Source organism: Rhinoderma darwinii, chromosome 3 (assembly GCF_050947455.1).
Source record: "Rhinoderma darwinii isolate aRhiDar2 chromosome 3, aRhiDar2.hap1, whole genome shotgun sequence".
Classification (NCBI taxonomy): domain Eukaryota; kingdom Metazoa; phylum Chordata; class Amphibia; order Anura; family Rhinodermatidae; genus Rhinoderma; species Rhinoderma darwinii.
The window spans coordinates 261,893,480-261,921,256 of NC_134689.1; the positions used below are offsets into that span (position 1 = coordinate 261,893,480).

Genomic DNA, 27,777 nt, shown 5'->3' on the forward strand with positions numbered 1-27,777 from the left:
AGTTGATAATATTGAAAAAAGGTCCATCAAATTCAACCTATAAACCTGCCGTGTTGATCCAGAGGAAGGCAAAAACTGTCTTGGAGTGCATTCCAATGTTGTCATTAGGGGAAAAATTACTCCCTTACTCCAAATATGGCTATTAGAATAAATTCCTGGATCAAAGTTCCATCTCCAGAATCCGGTACAAATATGATGAAATTTTATATTTTTCAAAAAAACACTTTTCAATGTGGCAGAGAGTTCAATCGTCGAACTGCTCTTACAGTAAAGAATCCCCGTCTGTGATGAGGTCCTTTAATTACCTTGCTTTCCCTTCTTTGCACGCATTCTAGTTCAGCAATGTCCTTCTCATACACAGATGCTCAAAACTGTACACAATATTCCATGTATGGTCTAACCGGTGATTTAAAGAAATGCAGAGTTTGTTGCATGAAATCATCTTAGAGGTCCAATTTCAACCTTAAGGACAAAAATAATATCTTGATTTTGCCTCTTTGTATTCCGATAGTCATAATTTTATTATTTTTCCGTCCTCATAGTCATATAAGGGCTTGTTTTTAGCGAGACAAGTTCTTGTTTTTAATGGCAGCATTTAATGTACCATATAATGTACTGAAATAAAACTCTTTGTGGGGTGGAATGGAAAACACAAAAGCAATTTGTCCAATGCTTTTTGAGTAGTAAAAATTGCAAGTTTATTTTATTATTCAGGTTAATAGGATATCAATATGAATACACGTTTGCATGTATTTTCTACTGACGTGACGTGACGTGAATCTTTGGTGTAAAAGTGGCCGGTTAGCTCAGTTCGTTAGAGCATGGTGCTAATAATGCCAAGGTCACGGGTTCGATCTCCATACGGGCCATGGAAGCTCACTTTTGTTACATGCTTGTTACAGAGTTGAATAGTTGATAAAATTGAAAAAAGGTCCATCAAATTCAACCTATAAACCTGCCGTGTTGATCCAGAGGAAGGCAAAAACTGTCTTGGAGTGCATTCCAATGTTGTCATTAGGGGAAAAATTCCTCCCTTACTCCAAATATGGCAATTAGAATAAATTCCTGGATCAAAGTTCCATCTCCAGAATCCGGTACAAATATGATGAAATTTTATATTTTTCAAAAAAACACTTTTCAATGTGGCAGAGAGTTCAATCGTCAAACTGCTCTTACAGTAAAGAATCCCCGTCTGTGATGAGGTCCTTTAATTACCTTGCTTTCCTTTCTTTGCACGCATTCTAGTTCAGCAATGTCCGTCTCATACACAGGTGCTCAAAATTGTACACAATATTCCATGTATGGTCTAACCGGTGATTTATAGAAATGCAGAGTTTGTTGCATGAAATCATCTTAGAGGTCCAATTTCAACCTTAAGGACAAAAATAATATCTTGATTTTGCCTCTTTGTATTCCGATAGTCATAACTTTATTATTTTTCCGTCCTCATAGTCATATAAGGGCTTGCTTTTAGCGAGACAAGTTCTTGTTTTTAATGGCAGCATTTAATGTACCATATAATGTACTGAAATAAAACTCTTTGTGGGGTGGAATGGAAAACACAAAAGCAATTTGTCCAATGCTTTTTGAGTAGTAAAAATTGCAAGTTTATTTTATTATTCAGGTTAATAGGATATCAATATGAATACACGTTTGCATGTATTTTCTACTGACGTGACGTGAATCTTTGGTGTAAAAGTGGCCGGTTAGCTCAGCTGGTTAGAGCGTGGTGCTAATAATGCCAAGGTCACGGGTTCGATCCCCGTACGGGCCATGGAAGCTCACTTTTGTTACATGCTTGTTACAGAGTTGAATAGTTGATAATATTGAAAAAAGGTCCATCAAATTCAACCTATAAACCTGCCGTGTTGATCCAGAGGAAGGCAAAAACTGTCTTGGAGTGCATTCCAATTTTCTCATTAGGGGAAAAATTCCTCCCTCACTCCAAATATGGCTATTAGAATAAATTCCTGGATCAAAGTTCCATCTCCAGAATCTGGTACAAATATGATGAAATTTTATATTTTTCAAAAAAACACTTTTCAATGTGGCAGAGAGTTCAATCGTCGAACTGCTCTTACAGTAAATAATCCCCGTCTGTGATGAGGTCCTTTAATTACCTTGCTTTCCCTTCTTTGCACGCATTCTAGTTCAGCAATGTCCTTCTCATACACAGGTGCTCAAAACTGTACACAATATTCCATGTATGGTCTAACGGGTGATTTATAGAAATGCAGAGTTTGTTGCATGAAATCATCTTAGAAGTCCAATTTCAACCTTAAGGACAAAAATAATATCTTGATTTTGCCTCTTTGTATTCCGATAGTCATAACTTTATTATTTTTCCGTCCTCATAGTCATATAAGGGCTTGTTTTTAGCGAGACAAGTTCTTGTTTTTAATGGCAGCATTTAATGTACCATATAATGTACTGAAGAAAACTCTTTGTGGGGTGGAATGGAAAACACAAAAGCAATTTGTCCAATGCTTTTTGAGTAGTAAAAATTGCAAGTTTATTTTATTATTCAGGTTAATAGGATATCAATATGAATACACGTTTGCATGTATTTTCTACTGACGTGACGTGAATCTTTGGTGTAAAAGTGGCCGGTTAGCTCAGCTGGTTAGAGCGTGGTGCTAATAATGCCAAGGTCACGGGTTCGATCCCCGTACGGGCCATGGAAGCTCACTTTTGTTACATGCTTGTTACAGAGTTGAATAGTTGATAATATTGAAAAAAGGTCCATCAAATTCAACCTATAAACCTGCCGTGTTGATCCAGAGGAAGGCAAAAACTGCCTTGGAGTGCATTCCAATGTTGTCATTAGGGGAAAAATTCCTCCCTTACTCCAAATATGGCAATTAGAATAAATTCCTGGATCAAAGTTCCATCTCCAGAATCCGGTACAAATATGATGAAATTTTATATTTTTCAAAAAAACACTTTTCAATGTGGCAGAGAGTTCAATCGTCAAACTGCTCTTACAGTAAAGAATCCCCGTCTGTGATGAGGTCCTTTAATTACCTTGCTTTCCCTTCTTTGCACGCATTCTAGTTCAGCAATGTCCGTCTCATACACAGGTGCTCAAAATTGTACACAATATTCCATGTATGGTCTAACCGGTGATTTATAGAAATGCAGAGTTTGTTGCATGAAATCATCTTAGAGGTCCAATTTCAACCTTAAGGACAAAAATAATATCTTGATTTTGCCTCTTTGTATTCCGATAGTCATAACTTTATTATTTTTCCGTCCTCATAGTCATATAAGGGCTTGCTTTTAGCGAGACAAGTTCTTGTTTTTAATGGCAGCATTTAATGTACCATATAATGTACTGAAAGAAAACTCTATGTGGGGTGGAATGGAAAACACAAAAGCAATTTGTCCAATGCTTTTTGAGTAGTAAAAATTGCAAGTTTATTTTATTATTCAGGTTAATAGGATATCAATATGAATACACGTTTGCATGTATTTTCTACTGACGTGACGTGAATCTTTGGTGTAAAAGTGGCCGGTTAGCTCAGTTGGTTAGCGCGTGGTGCTAATAACGCCAAGGTCACGGGTTCGATCCCCGTACGGGCCATGTAAGCTCACTTTTGTTACATGCTTGTTACAGAGTTAAATAGTTGATAATATTGAAAAAAGGTCCATCAAATTCAACCTATAAACCTGCCGTATTGATCCAGAGGAAGGCAAAAACTGTCTTGGAGTGCATTCAAATGTTGTCATTAGGGGAAAAATTCCTCCCTTACTCCAAATATGGCTATTAGAATAAATTCCTGGATCAAAGTTCCATCTCCAGAATCTGGTACAAATATGATGAAATTTTATATTTTTCAAAAAAACACTTTTCAATGTGGCAGAGAGTTCATTCGTCGAACTGCTCTTACAGTAAAGAATCCCCGTCTGTGATGAGGTCCTTTAATTACCTTGCTTTCCCTTCTTTGCACGCATTCTAGTTCAGCAATGTCCTTCTCATACACAGGTGCTTAAAACTGTACACAATATTCCATGTATGGTCTAACCGGTGATTTATAGAAATGCAGAGTTTGTTGCATGAAATCATCTTAGAGGTCCAATTTCAACCTTAACCCCTTCCCTCTTTAGCCACTTTTGACCTTCCTGACAGAGCCTCATTTTTCAAATCTGACATGTGTCACTTTATGTGGTAATAACTCCGGAATGCTTTCACCTATCCAAGCGATTCTGAGATTGTTTTCTCGTGACACATTGGACTTTATGTTACTGGCAAAATTTGCTCGATATGTTCAGTATTTAATTGTGAAAAACACCAAAAATTAGCGAAAAATTGCAAAAATTAGCATTTTTCTCAATTTAAATGTATCTGCTTGTAAGACAGGCAGTTATACCACACAAAATTGTTGCTAATTAACATCACCCATATGTCTACTTTAGATTGGCATCGTTTTTTGAACATCCTTTTATTTTTCTATGACCTCACAAGGCTTAGAACTTTAGCAGCAATTTCTCACATTTTCAAGAAAATTTCAAAAGGCTATTTTTACAGGGGCCAGTTCAGTTGTGAAGTGGTTTTGAGGGCCTTATATATTAGAAACCCCAAAAAAGTCACCCCATTTTAAAATCTTCACCCCTCAAAGTATTCAAAACAGCATTTAGAAAATGTCTTAACCCTTTACACATTTCACAGGAATTAAAGCAAAGTAGAGGTGAAATTTACAAATTTCATATTTTTCTGCAGAAATACATTTTTAATACAATTTTTTTTATAAAACAGAAGGTTTTACCAGAGAAATGCAACTCAATATTTGTTGCCCAGTTTCTGCAGTTTTAGAAAATATCCCACATGTGGCCGTAGCGTGCTACTGGACTTAAGCACCGGCCTCAGAAGCAAAGGAGCACCTAGTGGATTTTGGGGCCTTATTTTTGTTAGAATATATTTTAGGCACCATTTCAGGTTTGAAGGGCTCTTGCGGTGCCAAAACAGTCAAAATCAACCAAAAGTGACCCCATCTGGGAAACTAGACACCTCAAAGAAATTATCTAGGGGTGTAGTGAGCATTTTGACCGCACAGGTTTTTTACAGAAATTATTGGAAGTAGGCCGTGAAAATTAAAATCAACATTTCTTCAAAGAAAATGTAGGTTTAGCGATTTTTTTTCTCATTTCCACAAGGACTAAAGGAGAAAAAGCACTGCAAAATTTGTAAAGCAATTTCTCCCGAGTAAAACAATACCTCACATGTGGTAATAAACGGTTGTTTGGAGACACGGCGTGGCTGAGAAGGGAAAGAGCGCTATTTGGCTTTTGGAGTTCACATTTAGCAGGAATGGTTTGCGGAGGCCATGTCACATTTACAAAGCCCCTGAGGTGACAAAACAGTGGAAACCCCAAACAAGTGACCCCATTTTGTAAACTATACCCCTTGAGGAAATTATCTAGGGGTATAGTGAGCATTTTGACCCCACAGGTTTTTTGCAGAAATTTTTGCAAGTAGGCTGTGAAAATGAAAATCTACATTTTTTCAAATAAAATGTAGGTTTAGCTAATTTTTTTTCATTTCCACAAGGACTAAAGGAGAAAAAGCACCATAAAATTTGTAAAGAAATTTCTCCCGAGTAAAACAATACCCCACATGTGGTAATAAACGGCTGTTTGGACACACGGCGAGGCTGAGAAGGGAAAGAGCGCTATTTGGCTTTTGGAGTTCACATTTAGCAGGAATGGTTTTCGGAGGCCATGTCACATTTACAAAGCCCCTGAGGGGATAAAACAGTGGAAACCCCCCACAAGTGACCCCATTTTGGAAACTACACCCATTGAGGAAATTATCTAGGGGTATAGTGAGCGATTTGACACCACAGTTTTTTTGCAGAAATTATTGGAAGTAGGCCCTGAAAATAATAATCTACATTTTTTCAAAGAAAATGTAGGTTTAGCTAATTTTTTCTCATTTCCAGAAGGACTGAAGGAGAAAAAGCACCACAAAATTTGTAAAGCAATTTCTCCCGAGTAAAACAATACCCCACATGTGGTAATAAACGGCTGTTTAGACACACGGCAGGGCTTAGAAGGGAAAGAGCACTATTTGGCTTTTTGAGATCACATTTAGCAGGAATGATTTGCGGAGGCCAGGTCACATTTGCAAAGCCCCTGAGGGGACAAAACAATGAAAACGCCCAAAAAGGGACTCCATTTAGGAAACTACACCTCTTGAGGAATGCATCTAGGGGTGTAGTGAGCATTTTGACCCCACAGATGTTTCATAGAATTTATTAGAATTAGGCAGTGAAAATAAAAACAGTCCTTTTTCTTCAATAAGACGTAGCTTTAGCGCAAATTTTTTCATTTTCTCAACAAATAAAGGAAAAAAAGAACCCAACATTTGTAAAGCTATTTCTCCCGAGTACGGCAATACCCCATATGTGGTCATAAACTGCTGTTTGGGCAAACCGCAGGGCTCAGATGGGAAGGACCGCCATTTGGAGTGCAGATGTTGCTGGATTGGTTTCTGGGCACCTGTGGGCCCAAAACAGTGGAAACCCCCCAGAAGTGACCCCATTTTGGAAACTACACCCCTCAATGCATTTACCAAGGGGTGTAGTAAGCATTTTAACCCTGCAGGTGTTTTGTAGAAATTAGTGTGCGCTCAATGTTGCAGAGTGAAAATTTGATTTTTTTTCCATAGATATGCCAATATGTGGTGCCCGGCTTGTGCCACCATAACAAGACAGCTCTCTAATTATTATGCGGTGTTTCCTGGTTTTAGAAACACCCTACATGGGGCACTAATCTTTTGTCTGGACATATGACAGGGCTCAGAAGTGAAGAGTACCATGCGGAGTGGAGGCCTAATTTGGCGATTTACAAAGTATTGGTTCACAACTGCAGAGGCTCAGATGTGAAATAATAAAAAGAAACCCCTGATAAGTGACCCCCACTATGGAACTGCACCCCTCAAGGCATTTATTAAGGGGTGTAGTGAGCATTTTCAACCCACAGGTCTTTTCCATAAATGAATGCGCTGTGGATGGTGCAAATTAAAAATGTATATTTTTCCCTAGATATGCCATTCAGTGGCAAATATGTCATGCCCAGCTTATGACGCTGGAGACACACACCCCAAAAATTGTTAAAAGGGTTCTCCCAGGTATGACGATGCCATATATGTTGAAGGAAACTGCTGTTTGGGGACGCTGCAGGGTTCAGGGCCGAGGGAGCACCATTTGGCTTTTGGAGAGCGGATTTTGCTTGGTACTATATTTGTTTGAGTATTGCTGGTGTTTTATAATGTGGGGGTACATGTAAGCGGGGCGGAGTATATAAGGGGCATAGTCAGGTGGTATAAAAAAATAAAAATAATCCATAGATGTGTGTTACGCTGTGAAGCAATCCTTTCTGCACAGGCCGGTGTCGCACTGATAAATGGTGTCATTTCTTATCCCCCTTTTGGTCCACACTCCGCGCCTTTGTAGTTTGGGGAATTTTGCTGGGAAGTGTTGTCCTGGTATAATACGGGCACCGTCGCTTCCAGCGGATATGTTTGGGCTCTCCCCTTCCTGGTTCCCTAATTTTAGGTCCTTGATAAATCGCCTCTTGAAACTGAAGAAATGTTCCCCTCGGGCACAACTGCATATTTTTTTATTTCCTGACTTATTGGAGCCATAACTAATTTTATTTTTCATAGACGTAGCGGTATGAGGGCTGGTTTGTTGCGGGACGAGCTGTAGTTATTATTGGTACCATTTTGGGGTACATGTGACTTTTTGATCACCTTTTATCCTATTTTTTGGGATGCCAGGTAAACAAAAAAACGCAATTCTGGCACAGCTTTTTTTGTTTTTTTTATACAGCGTTCACCACGCATTATAAACTACATGTTAACTTTATTCTGCGGGTCAGTACGATTCCGGCGATACCTAATTTATAGCACTTTTTTATGTTTTACAACTTTTTGCACAATAAAATTACTTTTGTAAAAAGAATGTATTTTTTCTGTCGCCAAGTTGTGAGAACCATAACTTTTTAATTTTTTTGTCGACGGACGTGTATGAGGGCTTGTTTTTTGCGGGACGAGCTATAGTTTTTATAGGTACCATTTTTGGATACGTGCGACTTTTTGATCACTTTTTATTGTAATATTTGTAGGGCAAAGTGACCAAAAAACAGAAACTCTGGTAACGTTTTTTACGGGGTTTTTTTACGCTGTTCACCGCGTAAAATAAATAATATAATATTTTGATACCTCCGGTCGTTACGGTCGTGGCGACACTAAATACATATGGTTTATTATTATTTTTCAATAATAAAGGACTTGATAAGAGTAAGGGGGGATTCACACGAGCGTGTATTCGGTCCGTGCGGGCCGCGTGGTTTTCACGCGGCACGCATGGACCAATACAAGTCTATGGGGCAGTACAGACAGTCCGTGCTTTTTGCGCAGCGTTTGTCTGCTGCGCAAAAAGCGCGACAGGTTCAATAACTCTGCGTATTTCGCGCATCACGCACCCATTGAAGTCAATGGGTGCGTGAAAATCACGCGCACCACACGGAAGCACTTCCGTGGGACGAGCGTGATTCGCGCAACAGCAGTGAAAAGGATGAATGAAAACCGAAAAGCACCACGTGCTTTTCTGTTTCCGAACATCCAAACGGAGTGTCTTTGCGATGAGCGAAGCCGGACAAGCGTACCGAACTTCACCGGGTTCGGCCAAACTCGTTTTGGCCGATCCCGGCAAAAAAATTATCGGTACGCGACGTCAGGAGATAGTCACTGTCCATGGTGCTGAAAGAGTTAAACTGTTTCAGCACCATGGACAGTGACTTGCGATCCCAAAATACATTAACCTGTAAAAAAAAACCGAAGTTCTAACTTACCGATTAGTCCTGTCTCCTTCCTGCAGTCCGACCTCCCGGGATGACACTTCAGTTCAAGTGACAGCTCCAGCCAATCACAGGCCAAGCACAGGCTGCAGCCAATCACAGGCTGCAGCGGTCACTTGGACTGCTGCGTCACCCAGGGAGGTGGGGCCCGATGTCAAGAGAGGCGCGTCACCAAGGACGCGTCACCAAGGACGCGTCACCAAGGCAACGGCCGGGAAGTTCTCGGTAAGTAGGAACTTTATCTTTTTTTTTTACAGGTTTTTCGCTGTTGTGTTCGGCATTCACTGTCGAGGGTGCTGAAAGATTTAGCTCTTTCAGCACCTTGGACAGTGACGGGCGTTGACAAGCCTCATCTCTATGATGCCGGCTGCGCGAAAATCACGCAGCCGCGCATCAGACACGCATGACACACGCAGCTGTCAAATGGTTTTTGCGCTCGCAAAACGCTGCGTTGTTTGCGCGCGCAAAAACGCAACGTTCGTGTGAATCTGCCCTAAAAGGGGGATTGTGTTTTATTTGATTACTTGAAACTTTTATTGTTTTCAAACTTTTATTTTTTGCACTTTTTTTTACACTTTTTCTCAAGTCCCACTAGGGGACTTGAAGGTCCAACGGTCAGATTTTTTTTTTTCTAATACATTGCACTACCTATGTAGTGCAATGTATTAGATCTGTCAGTCATTCACTGACAGCAAGCCGTTTAGGCTTCGCCTCCCGGCGGGGCCTAAATCGGCTTCCGTAATGGCAGAGCAGGAGACCATTGTGTCTCCTGTTGCCATAACAGCAGTCGCCAGTCCCGATTGCCTGTCAGGGCTGGCGATCTGCTAGTATCCGCTACGATGCAGCAATCGCTTTCGATTGCTGCATCGAAGGGGTTAATGGCAGGGATCGGAGCTAGCTCCGGTTCCTGCCGTTACAGGTGGATGTCAGCTGTACAGTACAGCTGACCTCCACCGCTGATGACGCCGGATCAGCTCCTGACCCGGCGCCATCTTGCCGGCAGCTACGGAAGCCGATCAGGCTCCGCCGCCGGGCGGATCTTGACCGGCTTCGGTGCTAGGCAGACCGGGAGGCCAGTATTAGGCCTCCGGTTGACATTGCAGCCACCGGAACCCCGGCAATTTCATTGCTGGGGCTCCGATGAGCTGCAAACACCTTAAGTGCAGCGATCGCGTTTGAGTGCTGCACTTAAGGGGTTAATGGCGGGGATCGAAGCTAATTTCGGTCCCCGCCGTTACAGTCGGATGTCAGCTGTAAGATACAGCTGAGATCCGGTGATGATGGCACCGGCTCAGCTTCTGAGCCGGTGCCAAACGTTTGACGTACATGTACGGCATTTTGCGGGAAGTCAATGCTTTCCATGCCGTACATGTACGTCAAATGTCGGGAAGGGGTTAAGGACAAAAATAATATCTTGATTTTGCCTCTTTGTATTCCGATAGTCATAACTTTATTATTTTTCCGTCCTCATAGTCATATAAGGGCTTGTTTTTAGCGAGACAAGTTCTTGTTTTTAATGGCAGCATTTAATGTACCATATAATGTACTGAAGAAAACTCTTTGTGGGGTGGAATGGAAAACACAAAAGCAATTTGTCCAATGCTTTTTGAGTAGTAAAAATTGCAAGTTTATTTTATTATTCAGGTTAATAGGATATCAATATGAATACACGTTTGCATGTATTTTCTACTGACGTGACGTGAATCTTTGTTGTAAAAGTGGCCGGTTAGCTCAGTTGGTTAGAGCGTGGTGCTAATAACGCCAAGGTCACGGGTTTGATCCCCGTACGGGCCATGGAAGCTCACTTTTGTTACAGAGTTGAATAGTTGATAATATTGAAAAAAGGTCCATCAAATTCAACCTATAAACCTGCCGTGTTGATCCAGAGGAAGGCAAAAACTGTCTTGGAGTGCATTCCAATGTTGTCATTAGGGGAAAAATTCCTCCCTTACTCCAAATATGGCTATTAGAATAAATTCCTGGATCAAAGTTCCATCTCCAGAATCTGGTACAAATATGATGAAATTTTATATTTTTCAAAAAAACACTTTTCAATGTGGCAGAGAGTTCAATCGTCGAACTGCTCTTACAGTAAAGAATCCCCGTCTGTGATGAGGTCCTTTAATTACCTTGCTTTCCCTTCTTTGCACGCATTCTAGTTCAGCAATGTCCTTCTCATACACAGGTGCTCAAAACTGTACACAATATTCCATGTATGGTCTAACCGGTGATTTATAGAAATGCAGAGTTTGTTGCATGAAATCATCTTAGAGGTCCAATTTCAACCTTAAGGACAAAAATAATATCTTGATTTTGCCTCTTTGTATTCCGATAGTCATAACTTTATTATTTTTCCGTCCTCATAGTCATATAAGGGCTTGTTTTTAGTGAGACAAGTTCTTGTTTTTAATGGCAGCATTTAATGTACCATATAATGTACTGAAGAAAACTCTTTGTGGGGTGGAATGGAAAACACAAAAGCAATTTGTCCAATGCTTTTTGAGTAGTAAAAATTGCAAGTTTATTTTATTATTCAGGTTAATAGGATATCAATATGAATACATGTTTGCATGTATTTTCTACTGACGTGACGTGAATCTTTGGTGTAAAAGTGGCCGGTTAGCTCAGTTGGTTAGAGTGTGGTGCTAATAACGCCAAGGTCACGGGTTCGATCCCCGTATGGGCCATGGAAGCTCACTTTTGTTACAGAGTTGAATAGTTGATAATATTGAAAAAAGGTCCAGAGGAAGGCAAAAACTGTCTTGGAGTGCATTCCAATGTTGTCATTAGGGGAAAAATTCCTCCCTTACTCCAAATATGGCTATTAGAATAAATTCCTGGATCAAAGTTCCATCTCCAGAATCTGGTACAAATATGATGAAATTTTATATTTTTCAAAAAAACACTTTTCAATGTGGCAGAGAGTTCAATCGTCGAACTGCTCTTACAGTAAAGAATCCCCGTCTGTGATGAGGTCCTTTAATTACCTTGCTTTCCCTTCTTTGCACGCATTCTAGTTCAGCAATGTCCTTCTCATACACAGGTGCTTAAAACTGTACACAATATTCCATGTATGGTCTAACCGGTGATTTATAGAAATGCAGAGTTTGTTGCATGAAATCATCTTAGAGGTTCAATTTCAACCTTAAGGACAAAAATAATATCTTGATTTTGCCTCTTTGTATTCCGATAGTCATAACTTTATTATTTTTCCGTCCTCATAGTCATATAAGGGCTTGTTTTTAGCGAGACAAGTTCTTGTTTTTAATGGCAGCATTTAATGTACCATATAATGTACTGAAATAAAACTCTTTGTGGGGTGGAATGGAAAAATAATATCTTGATTTTGCCTCTTTGTATTCCGATAGTCATAACTTTATTATTTTTCCGTCCTCATAGTCATATAAGGGCTTGTTTTTAGCGAGACAAGTTCTTGTTTTTAATGGCAGCATTTAATGTACCATATAATGTACTGAAGAAAACTCTTTGTGGGGTGGAATGGAAAACACAAAAGCAATTTGTCCAATGCTTTTTGAGTAGTAAAAATTGCAAGTTTATTTTATTATTCAGGTTAATAGGATATCAATATGAATACACGTTTGCATGTATTTTCTACTGACGTGACGTGAATCTTTGGTGTAAAAGTGGCCGGTTAGCTCAGTTGGTTAGAGCGTGGTGCTAATAACGCCAAGGTCAAGGGTTCGATCCCCGTATGGGCCATGGAAGCTCACTTTTGTTACAGAGTTACAGAGTTGAATAGTTGATAATATTGAAAAAAGGTCCATCAAATTCAACCTATAAACCTGCCGTGTTGATCCAGAGGAAGGCAAAAACTGTCTTGGAGTGCATTCCAATGTTGTCATTAGGGGAAAAATTCCTCCCTTACTCCAAATATGGCTATTAGAATAAATTCCTGGATCAAAGTTCCATCTCCAGAATCTGGTACAAATATGATGAAATTTTATATTTTTCAAAAAAACACTTTTCAATGTGGCAGAGAGTTCAATCGTCGAACTGCTCTTACAGTAAAGAATCCCCGTCTGTGATGAGGTCCTTTAATTACCTTGCTTTCCCTTCTTTGCACGCATTCTAGTTCAGCAATGTCCTTCTCATACACAGGTGCTCAAAACTGTACACAATATTCCATGTATGGTCTAACCGGTGATTTATAGAAATGCAGAGTTTGTTGCATGAAATCATCTTAGAGGTCCAATTTCAACCTTAAGGACAAAAATAATATCTTGATTTTGCCTCTTTGTATTCCGATAGTCATAACTTTATTATTTTTCCGTCCTCATAGTCATATAAGGGCTTGTTTTTAGTGAGACAAGTTCTTGTTTTTAATGGCAGCATTTAATGTACCATTTAATGTACTGAAGAAAACTCTTTGTGGGGTGGAATGGAAAACACAAAAGCAATTTGTCCAATGCTTTTTGAGTAGTAAAAATTGCAAGTTTATTTTATTATTCAGGTTAATAGGATATCAATATGAATACACGTTTGCATGTATTTTCTACTGACGTGACGTGAATCTTTGGTGTTAAAGTGGCCGGTTAGCTCAGTTGGTTAGAGCGTGGTGCTAATAACGCCAAGGTCACGGGTTCGATCCCCGTATGGGCCATGGAAGCTCACTTTTGTTACAGAGTTGAATAGTTGATAATATTGAAAAAAGGTCCATCAAATTCAACCTATAAACCTGCCGTGTTGATCCAGAGGAAGGCAAAAACTGTCTTGGAGTGCATTCCAATGTTGTCATTAGGGGAAAAATTCCTCCCTTACTCCAAATATGGCTATTAGAATAAATTCCTGGATCAAAGTTCCATCTCCAGAATCTGGTACAAATATGATGAAATTTTATATTTTTCAAAAAAACACTTTTCAATGTGGCAGAGAGTTCAATCATCGAACTGCTCTTACAGTAAAGAATCCCCATCTGTGATGAGGTCCTTTAATTACCTTGCTTTCCCTTCTTTGCACGCATTCTAGTTCAGCAATGTCCTTCTCATACACAGGTGCTCAAAACTGTACACAATATTCCATGTATGGTCTAACCGGTGATTTATAGAAATGCAGAGTTTGTTGCATGAAATCATCTTAGAGGTCCAATTTCAACCTTAAGGACAAAAATAATATCTTGATTTTGCCTCTTTGTATTCCGATAGTCATAACTTTATTATTTTTCCGTCCTCATAGTCATATAAGGGCTTGTTTTTAGCGAGACAAGTTCTTGTTTTTAATGGCAGCATTTAATGTACCATATAATGTACTGAAAGAAAACTCTTTGTGGGGTGGAATGGAAAACACAAAAGCAATTTGTCCAATGCTTTTTGAGTAGTAAAAATTGCAAGTTTATTTTATTATTCAGGTTAATAGGATATCAATATGAATACACGTTTGCATGTATTTTCTACTGACGTGACGTGAATCTTTGGTGTAAAAGTGGCCGGTTAGCTCAGTTGGTTAGAGTGTGGTGCTAATAACGCCAAGGTCACGGGTTTGATCCCTGTACGGGCCATGGAAGCTCACTTTTGTTACAGAGTTGAATAGTTGATAATATTGAAAAAAGGTCCATCAAATTCAACCTATAAACATGCCGTGTTGATCCAGAGGAAGGCAAAAACTGTCTTGGAGTGCATTCCAATGTTGTCATTAGGGGAAAAATTCCTCCCTTACTCCAAATATGGCTATTAGAATAAATTCCTGGATCAAAGTTCCATCTCCAGAATCTGGTACAAATATGATGAAATTTTATATTTTTCAAAAAAACACTTTTCAATGTGGCAGAGAGTTCAATCGTCGAACTGCTCTTACAGTAAAGAATCCCCGTCTGTGATGAGGTCCTTTAATTACCTTGCTTTCCCTTCTTTGCACGCATTCTAGTTCAGCAATGTCCTTCTCATACACAGGTGCTCAAAACTGTACACAATATTCCATGTATGGTCTAACCGGTGATTTATAGAAATGCAGAGTTTGTTGCATGAAATCATCTTAGAGGTCCAATTTCAACCTTAAGGACAAAAATAATATCTTGATTTTGCCTCTTTGTATTCCGATAGTCATAACTTTATTATTTTTCCGTCCTCATAGTCATATAAGGGCTTGTTTTTAGCGAGACAAGTTCTTGTTTTTAATGGCAGCATTTAATGTACCATATAATGTACTAAAAGAAAACTCTTTATGGGGTGGAATGGAAAACACAAAAGCAATTTGTCCAATGCTTTTTGAGTAGTAAAAATTGCAAGTTTATTTTATTATTCAGGTTTAGAGATGAGCGAACTTATCAAAAGTTCGGTTCGGCTAGTTCGCCGAATTTCACAAAAAAGTTCGGTTCGGACCGAACTAGTTCTGACCGAACCTGTCACTTACGTGCACCGAGCATAGTACTGTCCAGGGTGCTGATAGAGTTAATGGGCTGCACTAACTCTTTCAGCAACCTTCACAGTACATGCTCGGCGCGCGGAAAATACCATTTAAATGTAATAAAAAAATAAAAATTATACGTTCGTACTTACTTTCCTCCTGTCCGGCCTCCAGCGATGACGTTTCATCCCTTTCGCCGCTGCAGCCAATCACAGGCTGTAGTGGCGGTCACGCACGTCAGGATGACGCTTCATCCCACGTGACCGCCTCTGCAGCCAATCACAGGCTGCAGCGGCGACATGAATGAAACGTCATCGCTGGAGGCCGGACAGGAGGAAAGTAAGTATGAACGTATTATTATTATTTTTTGGCATGTATGTATGTTGGCATGTATGTATGTATGTATATCTGTGCATGTATGTTTGCATGTATGTTGGCATGTATGTATATATGTGCATGTTTGTATGTATATTTGCATGTATGTTTGCATGTATGTATTTTTGCATGTATGTTGTCATGTATGTATGTATGTTGTCATGTATGTATATATGTGCATGTGTGTATGTATATTTGTATGTATGTATGTATGTTTGCATGTATGTTTGCATGTTTGTATGTATATTTGCATGTGTGTATATATATATATATGTATGTATGTTGTCATGTATGTATGTATGTATGTATGTTGTCATGTATGTATATATGTGCATGTATGTTGGCATGTATGTATATATGTGCATGTGTGTATGTATGTATATTTGCATGTATGTATGTTGTCATGTATGTATGTATATATGTGCATGTATGTTTGCATGTATGTTGGCATGTATGTATACATGTGCATGTTTGTATGTATATTTGCATGTATATATGTTTGCATGTGTGTATGTATGTTTGCATGTATGTATGTTTGCATGTATGTATGTTGTCATGTATGTTTGTATGTATGTTGTCATGTATGTATGTATATATGTGCATGTATGTATGTTTGCATGTTTTTATTTTTGCATGTATGTTTGCATGTATGTTTATATATATATGTGCATGTTTGTAATTATGTTTGCATGTATTTATGTTTGCATTTATATTTGTGCATGCTTGTATATATGTATGTATGTATCTTTGCATGTTTGTTTGTATGTATGTATGTTTTCATGTGTGTGTGTATGCATGTATGTATGATAGTTTGCACGTATATATGTGTGTATGTTTGCATGTATGTATATTTGCATGTATATATGTGCATGCTTGTATATATGTATGTATGTTTGTATATATGTATGTATATTTGTATATATGTATGTATGGCCATGTATGATACTGTCTGCTGGCGCCCTGTATCTAAGTCAACTTCACGGCAGGCTTCTATACATGGTATAACAGTCAGTATCACACATTAAACTGAATCTAAGCCTACGACATGTTTTATTTCATTATTTTTTTTTTTTACAGGTTTGGTGTTTGGACTACGTCGGTTTCGAGGACTACTTAGATGACGTTTTTTTTCTACAATAAAATGGTTAATGAGGGTTGTGTTGGGGGTGCTTTATTTCAATAAAATATTTTATCTATATCTTTGTCTTTTTCTTTTCAAATTTTATTATTACCACTTTAGTAATGGCCGCTGTCTGAGTGACAACATCCATTACTAATGCGGGGCTTAGTGTTAGCCGGTGCAGAGGCTAACACTAACCACCATTATTACCCCGGTACCCAAAACCACCAGGGGTGCCGGGAAGAGCCAGGTACGATCCAGTACCCGACCATCTGTTGTGATGGTCGGGCCCTGGGGCGGCCGCAGGCTGGTATTATGAGGCTGGGAAGGGCCAAAAACAGTGGACCTTCCCACCCTTGTAATGCTAGGCTGCTGCTGCTGTGTTGTATCTGGCTGGTTATAAAAGTGGGGGGGACCCCACGTCATTTTTTTAAATTATTTATTTATTTACATTTTTTTTTTTAAAAAGACATGGGGTTCCACCCAATTTATCATAACCAGCCACATACAACACAGTGTTATTAGCCTGGGAATGGACAAAACCAGTGGCCCTTCCCACCCATGTAATGCCAGACTGCTGCGGCCTTGTATATGGCTGGTTATTAAAAATGTGGGGGACCCGTCTATTGCTAAATTTGTTAAATTCCAAAAAAAAAACGACGTGGGGGTCCCCCCCATTTTTATAACCAGCCCGATACAACACAGCAGCAGCAGCCTAGCATTACAAGGGTGGGAAGGTCCACTGATTTTGGCCCTTCCCAGCCTCATAATACCAGCCTACGGCCGCCCCAGTACCCGACCATCACAACAGATGGTCGGGTACTGGATCGTACCAAGCTCTTCCCGGCACCCCTGGTGGTGGTGGGTACCGGGGTAATAATGGGTGGTTAGTGCTAGCCTCTGCACCGGCTAACACTAAGTACCGCCTTAATAATGGACGCTGTCAATCAGCCAACTGCCATTATCTAGGCACTAATAAAGTTTGAAAAAAAAACACAAAGACAATTCTTTTTTATTGAAATAAGAAATCCCCAACAAAACCCTCGTTAACCATTTTATTAAAATTTGAAAAAACGCAGATCTACGCAGTAGTCCAACGAATCGTAGATGTAGTCCAATCGGTACATCAAAATCTGCAACAACATAAAAAAACAGTTATCAATGTGAACAATACCAATACTTCTACTCACCTACACACATATATACACGCACACACAAACAAACAACCATACACAGACACACACATATATACACAAACACAACAAGATATACACACACACATAAACAGACAAACACACACATATACACGAACTCACACATATACAAACAAAAACACACATATCCAAACACACACACACACAGTTATACACACATACACGAACACATATACACAAACACATATACAAACAAAAACACACATACCCAAACACACATATACACAAACACATATACACAAACACACCCATATATACACACAAACACACACCCATATACACACATATACACATATACAAAAACACACACAAACATCTACACACAAACATATACACAAATACACCCATATATACACAAACATATACACAAAACACATATACACAAACACACCCATATATACACACACACATATAAAAACAAAAACAGACAAAGTCACATACCCAAACACACATATATACACAAACACACACATACACAAACACGGTTTCTTTTAAATGCTGCTGGGGAACCCGCTCGATCCACTATATAAGGCTGCGCTACAGTGCAGCATTTAAAAGAAACAGGATCCTGACCTGTCCATAGAGTTTAAGGCAGCACAGAGTATTTCAGGAGATGAGCGTGCAGATTCAGTGCTGCTGCGAACTCTGCTCTTACCATTACGTAGCTCTCAGTCTGTTACCTCTCCTCCACTCCTGTCCTCCAGAACACCTTCACATGATTGGCAAGTCACCACGTAATGGTAAGAGCAGAGTTCACAGCAGCACAGAGTATTTCAGGAGATGAGCGTGCGGATCTTGTGCGGGGTGGTGACTTGCCAATCATGTGAAGGTGTTATTGAGGACAGGAGTGGAGGAGAGGTAACAGACTGAGCTACGTAATGGTAAGAGCAGAGTTCACAGCAGCACTGAATCTGCACGCTCCTCTCCTGAAATACTCTGTGCTGCTGTGAACTCTGTTCTTACCATTACGTAGCTCAGTCTGTTACATCTCCTCCACTCCTGTCCTCTATAACACGTTCACATGATTGGCAAGTCACCACCACGCACAAGATCCGCACGCTCATCTCCTGAAATACTCTGTGCTGCTGTGAACTCTGCTCTTACCATTACGTGGTGACTTGCCAATCATGTGAAGGTGTTCTTGAGGACAGGAGTGGAGGAGAGATAACAGACTGAGAGCTACGTAATGGTAAGAGCAGAGTTCACAACAGCACTGAATCTGCACGCTCATCTCCTGAAATACTCTGTGCTGCCTTAAACTCTGTGGACAGGTCAGGATTCTGTTTCTTTTAAATGCTGCACTGTAGCGTAGCCTTATATAGTGGATCGAGCAGGTTCCCTAGCAGCATTTAAAAGAAACAGGATCCTGACCTGTCCACAGAGTTTAAGGCAGCACAGATTATTTCAGGAGATGAGCACGGGCAGCCGTTCGTTTTTCCGAGCCGTGCTCCCATCATGCACACGACCGTAAAAACACCCGTTATTGCGGGTCGTAATTACGACCCGCAATAACGGGCTCATAGACTTCTGTTACCCACGGGTACCTTTCCGTTTTCTCACGGGAAGGTGCCCGTGCCGTTAAAAAAATAGAACATGTTCTATTTTTCTATTTTACGGGCCGTGCTGCTATAATTATAATGACAGCACGGTTCGCAAAAGCGGCCGGCTGCCCGTGGCCGGCCGGCCGTGCTCGTAGTTACGAGTCGTAATTACGAGCACGGCCCGTAAAATAAAAAAATAGAACATGTTCTATCTTTTTAACGGCACGGGCACCTTCCCGTGAGAAAACGGGAAGGTACCCGTGGCTAACAGAAGTCTATGGGCCCGCTATTTCGGGTCGTAATTACGACCCGTGATAACGGGTGTTTTTATGGTCGTGTGCATGAGGCCCCGTAATGACGGGTGGCTACATGTGTGCACCCGTCATTACGGCAGCGTTGCTAGGCGACGTCAGTAAGGGTATGTGCACACACACTAATTACGTCCGTAATTGACGGACGTATTTCGGCCGCAAGTACCGGACCGAACACCCTGCAGGGAGCCGGGCTCCTAGCATCATATTTATATACGATGCTAGGAGTCCCTGCCTCTCCGTGGAACTACTGTCCCGTACTGAAAACATGATTACAGTACGGGACAGTTGTCCTGCAGAGAGGCAGGGACTCCTAGCATCGTACATAAGTATGATGCTAGGAGCCCGGCTCCCTGCACTGTGTTCGGTCCGGTACTTGCGGCCGAAATACGTCCGTCATTTACGGACGTAATTAGTGTGTGTGCACATACACTAAATAGTCACTGTTCAGGGTGCTGAAAGAGTTAACTGATCGGCAGTAACTGTTTCAGTACCCTGGACAGTGACTACCGATCACAGTACCTGTAAAAAAAAAGACGTTCATACTTACTGAGAACTTTCTGCTTCCTCCAGTCCGGTCTCCTGGCCGTTGCCTTGGTGACGCGTCCCTCTCGACATCCGGCCCGACATTCCTTGATGACGATGCAGCCTTGTGAGCGCTGCAGCCAATCACAGGCTGCCGCGGCCTCTGCAGCCAATCACAGGCTGCAGAGGCCTCTGCAGCCAATCACAGGCTGCCGCGTCAGAAAAGGTCGGACTGGAGGAAGAAGAGGGACTCGTCAACAAGACAACGACCGGGTACGTATGAAATGCTTTTTATTTTATTTTTAATCAGCAGCCTCTTTTCTCTATCAGTGATTGATAGAGATAAGTGGCTGCCGATTTGTATAATGTTTTTGACCGGGTTCGGTCAAAACGGGTTCGGCCGAACCCGGTGAAGTTCGGATTCGCTGCGAACCGAACTTTACCGGAAGTTCGGACCGAAACCGGGTTCGGTTGTCCCGGTTCGCTCATCTCTATTCAGGTTAATAGGATATCAATATGAATACACGTTTGCATGTATTTTCTACTGACGTGACGTGAATCTTTGGTGTAAAAGTGGCCGGTTAGCTCAGTTGGTTAGAGCGTGGTGCTAATAACGCCAAGGTCACGGGTTTGATCCCCGTACGGGCCATGGAAGCTCACTTTTGTTACATGCTTGTTACAAAGTTGAATAGTTGATAATATTGAAAAAAGGTCCATCAAATTCAACCTATAAACCTGCCGTGTTGATCCAGAGGAAGGCAAAAACTGTCTTGGAGTGCATTCCAATGTTGTCATTAGGGGAAAAATTCCTCCCTTACTCCAAATATGGCTATTAGAATAAATTCCTGGATCAAAGTTCCATCTCCAGAATCTGGTACAAATATGATGACATTTTATATTTTTCAAAAAAACACTTTTCAATGTGGCAGAGAGTTCAATCGTCGAACTGCTCTTACAGTAAATAATCCCCGTCTGTAATGAGGTCCTTTAATTACCTTGCTTTCCCTTCTTTGCACGCATTCTAGTTCAGCAATGTAAGGACATACACAGGTGCTCAAAACTGTACACAATATTCCATGTATGGTCTAACCGGTGATTTATAGAAATGCAGAGTTTGTTGCATGAAATCATCTTAGAGGCCCGATTTCAACCTTAAGGACAAAAATAATATCTTGATTTTGCCTCTTTGTATTCAGATAGTCATAACTTTATTATTTTTCCATCCTCATAGTCATATAAGGGCTTGTTTTTAGCGAGACAAGTTCTTGTTTTTAATGGCAGCATTTAATGTACCATATAATGTACTGAAAGAAAACTCTTTGTGGGGTGGAATGGAAAACACAAAAGCAATTTGTCCAATGCTTTTTGAGTAGTAAAAATTGCAAGTTTATTTTATTATTTAGGTTAATAGGATATCAATATGAATACACGTTTGCATGTATTTTCTACTGACGTGACGTGAATCTTTGGCATAAAAGTGGCCGGTTAGCTCAGTTGGTTAGAGCGTGGTGCTAATAAAGCCAAGGTCACGGGTTCGAGCCATGGAAGCTCACTTTTGTTACATGCTTGTTACATGCTTGTTGAATAGTTGATAATATTGAAAAAAGGTCCATCAAATTCAACCTATAAACCTGCCGTGTTGATCCAGAGGAAGGCAAAAACTGTCTTGGAGTGCATTCCAATGTTGTCATTAGGGGAAAAATTCCTCCCTTACTCCAAATATGGCTATTAGAATAAATTCCTGGATCAAAGTTCCATCTCCAGAATCTGGTACAAATATGATGAAATTTTATATTTTTCAAAAATACACTTTTCAATGTGGCAGAGAGTTCAATCGTCGAACTGCTCTTACAGTAAAGAATCCCCGTCTGTGATGAGGTCCTTTAATTACCTTGCTTTCCCTTCTTTGCACGCATTCTAGTTCAGCAATGTCCTTCTCATACACAGGTGCTTAAAACTGTACACAATATTCCATGTATGGTCTAACCGGTGATTTATAGAAATACAGAGTTTGTTGCATGATATCATCTTAGAGGTTCAATTTCAACCTTAAGGACAAAAATAATATCTTGATTTTGCCTCTTTGTATTCCGATAGTCATAACTTTATTATTTTTCCGTCCTCATAGTCATATAAGGGCTTGTTTTTAGCGAGACAAGTTCTTGTTTTTAATGGCAGCATTTAATGTACCATATAATGTACTGAAAGAAAACTCTTTGTGGGGTGGAATGGAAAACACAAAAGCAATTTGTCCAATGCTTTTTGAGTAGTAAAAATTGCAAGTTTATTTTATTATTCAGGTTAATAGGATATCAATATGAATACACGTTTGCATGTATTTTCTACTGACGTGACGTGAATCTTTGGTGTAAAAGTGGCTGGTTAGCTTAGTTGGTAGGAGCGTGGTGCTAATAACGCCAAGGTCACGGGTTCGATCCCCGTATGGGCCATGGAAGTTCACTTTTGTTACATGCTTGTTACAGAGTTGAATAGTTGATAATATTGAAAAAAGTTCCATCAAATTCAACCTATAAACCTGCCGTGTTGATCCAGAGGAAGGCAAAAACTGTCTTGGAGTGCATTCCAATTTTCTCATTAGGGGAAAAATTCCTCCCTTACTCCAAATATGGCTATTAGAATAAATTCCTGGATCAAAGTTCCATCTCCAGAATCTGGTACAAATATGATGAAATTTTATATTTTTCAAAAATACACTTTTCAATGTGGCAGAGAGTTCAATTGTCGAACTGCTCTTACAGTAAAGAATCCCCGTCTGTGATGAGGTCCTTTAATTACCTTGCTTTCACTTCTTTGCACGCATTCTAGTTCAGCAATGTCCTTCTCATACACAGGTGCTTAAAACTGTACACAATATTCCATGTATGGTCTATTCAACCTATAAACCTGCTGTGTTGATCCAGAGGAAGGCAAAAACTGTCTTGGAGTGCATTCCAATGTTGTCATTAGGGGAAAAATTCCTCCCTTACTCCAAATATGGCTATTAGAATAAATTCCTGGATCAAAGTTCCATCTCCAGAATCTGGTACAAATATGATGAAATTTTATATTTTTCAAAAAAACACTTTTCAATGTGGCAGAGAGTTCAATCGTCGAACTGCTCTTACAGTAAAGAATCCCCGTCTGTGATGATGTACTTTAATTACCTTGCTTTCCCTTCTTTGCACGCATTCTAGTTCAGCAATGTCCTTCTCATACACAGGTGCTTAAAACTGTACACAATATTCCATGTATGGTGTAACCGGTGATTTATAGAAATGCAGAGTTTGTTGCATGAAATCATCTTAGAGGTTCAATTTCAAACTTAAGGACAAAAATAATATCTTGATTTTGCCTCTTTGTATTCCGATAGTCATAACTTTATTATTTTTCCGTCCTCATAGTCATATAAGGGCTTGTTTTTAGCGAGACAAGTTCTTGTTTTTAATGGCAGCATTTAATGTACCATATAATGTACTGAAAGAAAACTCTTTGTGGGGTGGAATGGAAAACACAAAAGCAATTTGTCCAATGCTTTTTGAGTAGTAAAAATTGCAAGTTTATTTTATTATTCAGGTTAATAGGATATCAATATGAATACACGTTTGCATGTATTTTCTACTGACGTGACGTGAATCTTTGGTGTAAAAGTGGCCGGTTAGCTCAGTTGGTTAGAGCGTGGTGCTAATAACGCCAAGGTCACGGGTTCGATCCCCGTACGGGCCATGGAAGCTCACTTTTGTTAGCACACAAGGTACATGCTTGTTACAGAGTTGAATAGTTGATAATATTGAAACAAGGTCCATCAAATTCAACTTATAAACCTGCCGTGTTGATTCAGAGGAAGGCAAAAACTGCCTAGGAGTGCATGCCAATTTTCTCATTAGGGGAAAAATTCCTCCCTTACTCCAAATATGGCTATCAGAATAAATTCCTGGATCAAAGTTCCATCTCCAGAATCTGGTACAAATATGATGACATTTTACATTTTTCAAAAAAACACTTTTCAATGTGGCAGAGAGTTCAATCGTCGAACTGCTCTTACAGTAAAGAATCCCCGTCTGTGATGAGGTCCTTTAATTACCTTGCTTTCCCTTCTTTGCACGCATTCTAATTCAGCAATATCCTTCTTATACACAGGTGCTCAAAACTGTACACAATATTCCATGTATGGTCTAACCGGTTATTTATTGAAATGCCGAGTTTGTTGCATGAAATCATCTTACAGGTCCAATTTCAACCTTAAGGACAAAAATAATATCTTGATTTTGCTTCTTTGTATTCCGATAGTCATAACTTTATTATTTTTCCGTCCTCATAGTCATATAAGGGCTTGTTTTAAGCGAGACGAGTTCTTGTTTTTAATGGCAGCATTTAATGTACCATATAATGTACTGAAAGAAAACTCTTTGTGGGGTGGAATGGAAAACACAAAAGCAATTTGTCCAATGCTTTTTGAGTAGTAAAAATTGCAAGTTTATTTTATTATTCAGGTTAATAGGATATCAATATGAATACACGTTTGCATGTATTTTCTACTGACGTGACGTGAAGCTTTTGTATAAAAGTGGCCGGTTAGCTCAGTTGGTTAGAGAATTGTGCTAATAACGCCAAGGTCGTGGGTTTGATCGCCGTACGGGCCATGGAAGCTCACTTTTGTTAGCATACAAGGTACATGCTTGTTACAGAGTTGAATAGTTGATCATATTGAAAAAAGGTCCATCAAATTAAACCTATAAACCTGCCGTGTTGATCCAGAGGAAGGCAAAAACTGACTTGGAGTGCATTCCAATTTTCTCATTAGGGGAAAAATTCCTCCCTTACTCCAAATATGGCTATTAGAATTAATTCCTGGATCAAAGTTCCATCTCCAGAATCTGGTACAAATATGATGAAATTTTATATTTTTCAAAAAAACACTTTTCAATGTGGCAGAGAGTTCAATCGTCGAACTGCTCTTACAGTAAAGAATCCCCATCTGTGATGAGGTCCTTTAATTACCTTGCTTTCCCTTCTTTGCACGCATTCTAGTTCAGCAATGTCCTTCTCATACACAGGTGCTCAAAACTGTACACAATATTCCATGTATGGTCTAACCGGTGATTTATAGAAATGCAGAGTTTGTTGCATGAAATCATCTTAGAGGTCCAATTTCAACCTTAAGGACAAAAATAATATCTTGATTTTGCCTCTTTGTATTCCGATAGTCATAACTTTATTATTTTTCCGTCCTCATAGTCATATAAGGGCTTGTTTTTAGCGAGACAAGTTCTTGTTTTTAATGGCAGCATTTAATGTACCATATAATGTACTGAAAGAAAACTCTTTGTGGGGTGGAATGGAAAACACAAAAGCAATTTGTCCAATGCTTTTTGAGTAGTAAAAATTGCAAGTTTATTTTATTATTCAGGTTAATAGGATATCAATATGAATACACGTTTGCATGTATTTTCTACTGACGTGACGTGAAGTGTGTCTTTGGAATAAAAGTGGCCGGTTAGCTCAGTTGGTTAGAGTGTGGTGCTAATAACGCCAAGGTCATGGGTTTGATCCCCGTACGGGACATGGAAGCTCACTTTTGTTAGCACACAAGGTACATGCTTGTTACAGAGTTGAATAGTTGATAATATTAAAAAAAGGTCCATCAAATTCAACCTATAAACCTGCCGTGTTGATCCAGAGGAAGGCAAAAACTGTCTTGGAGTGCATTCCAATGTTGTCATTAGGGGAAAAATTCCTCCCTTACTCCAAATATGGCTATTAGAATAAATTCCTGGATCAAAGTTCCATCTCCAGAATCTGGTACAAATATGATGAAATTTTATATTTTTCAAAAAAACACTTTTCAATGTGGCAGAGAGTTCAATCGTCGAACTGCTCTTACAGTAAAGAATCCCCGTCTGTGATGAGGTCCTTTAATTACCTTGCTTTCCCTTCTTTGCACGCATTCTAGTTCAGCAATGTCCTTTTCATACACAGGTGCTCAAAACTGTACACAATATTCCATGTATGGTCTAACCGGTGATTTATAGAAATGCAGAGTTTGTTGCATGAAATCATCTTAGAGGTCCAATTTCAACCTTAAGGACAAAAATAATATCTTGATTTTGCCTCTTTGTATTCCGATAGTCATAACTTTATTATTTTTCCGTCCTCATAGTCATATAAGGGCTTGTTTTTAGCGAGACAAGTTCTTGTTTTTAATGGCAGCATTTAATGTACCATATAATGTACTGAAAGAAAACTCTTTGTGAGGTGGAATGGAAAACACAAAAGCAATTTGTCCAATGCTTTTTGAGTAGTAAAAATTGCAAGTTTATTTTATTATTCAGGTTAATAGGATATCAATATGAATACACGTTTGCATGTATTTTCTACTGACGTGACGTGAATCCTTGGTGTAAAAGTGGCCGGTTAGCTCAGTTGGTTAGAGTGTGGTGCTAATAACGCCAAGGTCATGGGTTCGATCCCCGTATGGGCCATGGAAGCTCACTTTTGTTACATGCTTGTTACAGAGTTGAATAGTTGATAATATTGAAAAAAGGTCCATCAAATTCAACCTATAAACCTGCCGTGTTGATCCAGAGGAAGGCAAAAACTGTCTTGGAGTGCATTCCAATTTTCTCATTAGGGGAAAAATTCCTCCCTTACTCCAAATATGGCTATTAGAATAAATTCCTGGATCAAAGTTCCATCTCCAGAATCTGGTACAAATATGATGAAATTTTATATTTTTCAAAAAAACACTTTTCAATGTGGCAGAGAGTTCAATCGTCGAACTGCTCTTACAGTAAAGAATCCCCGTCTGTGATGAGGTCCTTTAATTACCTTGTTTTCCCTTCTTTGCACGCATTCTAGTTCAGCAATGTCCTTCTCATACACAGGTGCTCAAAACTGTTCACAATATTCCATGTATGGTCTAACCGGTGATTTATAGAAATGCAGAGTTTGTTGCATGAAATCATCTTAGAGGTCCAATTTCAACCTTAAGGACAAAAATAATATCTTGATTTTGCCTCTTTGTATTCCGATAGTCATAACTTTATTATTTTTCCGTCCTCATAGTCATATAAGGGCTTGTTTTTAGCGAGACAAGTTCTTGTTTTTAATGGCAGCATTTAATGTACCATATAATGTACTGAAATAAAACTCTTTGTGGGGTGGAATGGAAAACACAAAAGCAATTTGTCCAATGCTTTTTGAGTAGTAAAAATTACAAGTTTATTTTATTATTCAGGTTAATAGGATATCAATATGAATACACGTTTGCATGTATTTTCTACTGACGTGACGTGAATCTTTGGTGTAAAAGTGGCCGGTTAGCTCAGTTGGTTAGAGCGTGGTGCTAATAACGCCAAGGTCACGGGTTCGATCCCCATACGGGCCATGGAAGCTCACTTTTGTTACATGCTTGTTACAGAGTTGAATAGTTGATAATATTGAAAAAAGGTCCATCAAATTCAACCTATAAA

General features: G+C 39.5%; 5 non-coding genes across 5 annotated transcripts; all 5 read left to right on the top strand.

Annotated features, from left to right (window-relative positions):
* The first annotated feature begins 10,582 nt into the window (after positions 1–10,582).
* On the top strand, positions 10,583–10,656 carry TRNAI-AAU (transfer RNA isoleucine (anticodon AAU)). Its single transcript has one exon. It is a non-coding gene; the product is annotated as a tRNA-Ile (tRNA).
* Positions 10,657–11,475: 819 nt separating this feature from the next.
* Positions 11,476–11,549, top strand: TRNAI-AAU (transfer RNA isoleucine (anticodon AAU)). Its single transcript has one exon. It is a non-coding gene; the product is annotated as a tRNA-Ile (tRNA).
* A 1,860-nt stretch (positions 11,550–13,409) lies between these two features.
* On the top strand, positions 13,410–13,483 carry TRNAI-AAU (transfer RNA isoleucine (anticodon AAU)). The gene has a single exon. It is a non-coding gene; the product is annotated as a tRNA-Ile (tRNA).
* Positions 13,484–20,883: 7,400 nt separating this feature from the next.
* Positions 20,884–20,957, top strand: TRNAI-AAU (transfer RNA isoleucine (anticodon AAU)). Its single transcript has one exon. It is a non-coding gene; the product is annotated as a tRNA-Ile (tRNA).
* A 3,000-nt stretch (positions 20,958–23,957) lies between these two features.
* TRNAI-AAU (transfer RNA isoleucine (anticodon AAU)) lies at positions 23,958–24,031 on the top strand. The gene has a single exon. It is a non-coding gene; the product is annotated as a tRNA-Ile (tRNA).
* The last annotated feature ends 3,746 nt before the right edge of the window (positions 24,032–27,777 follow it).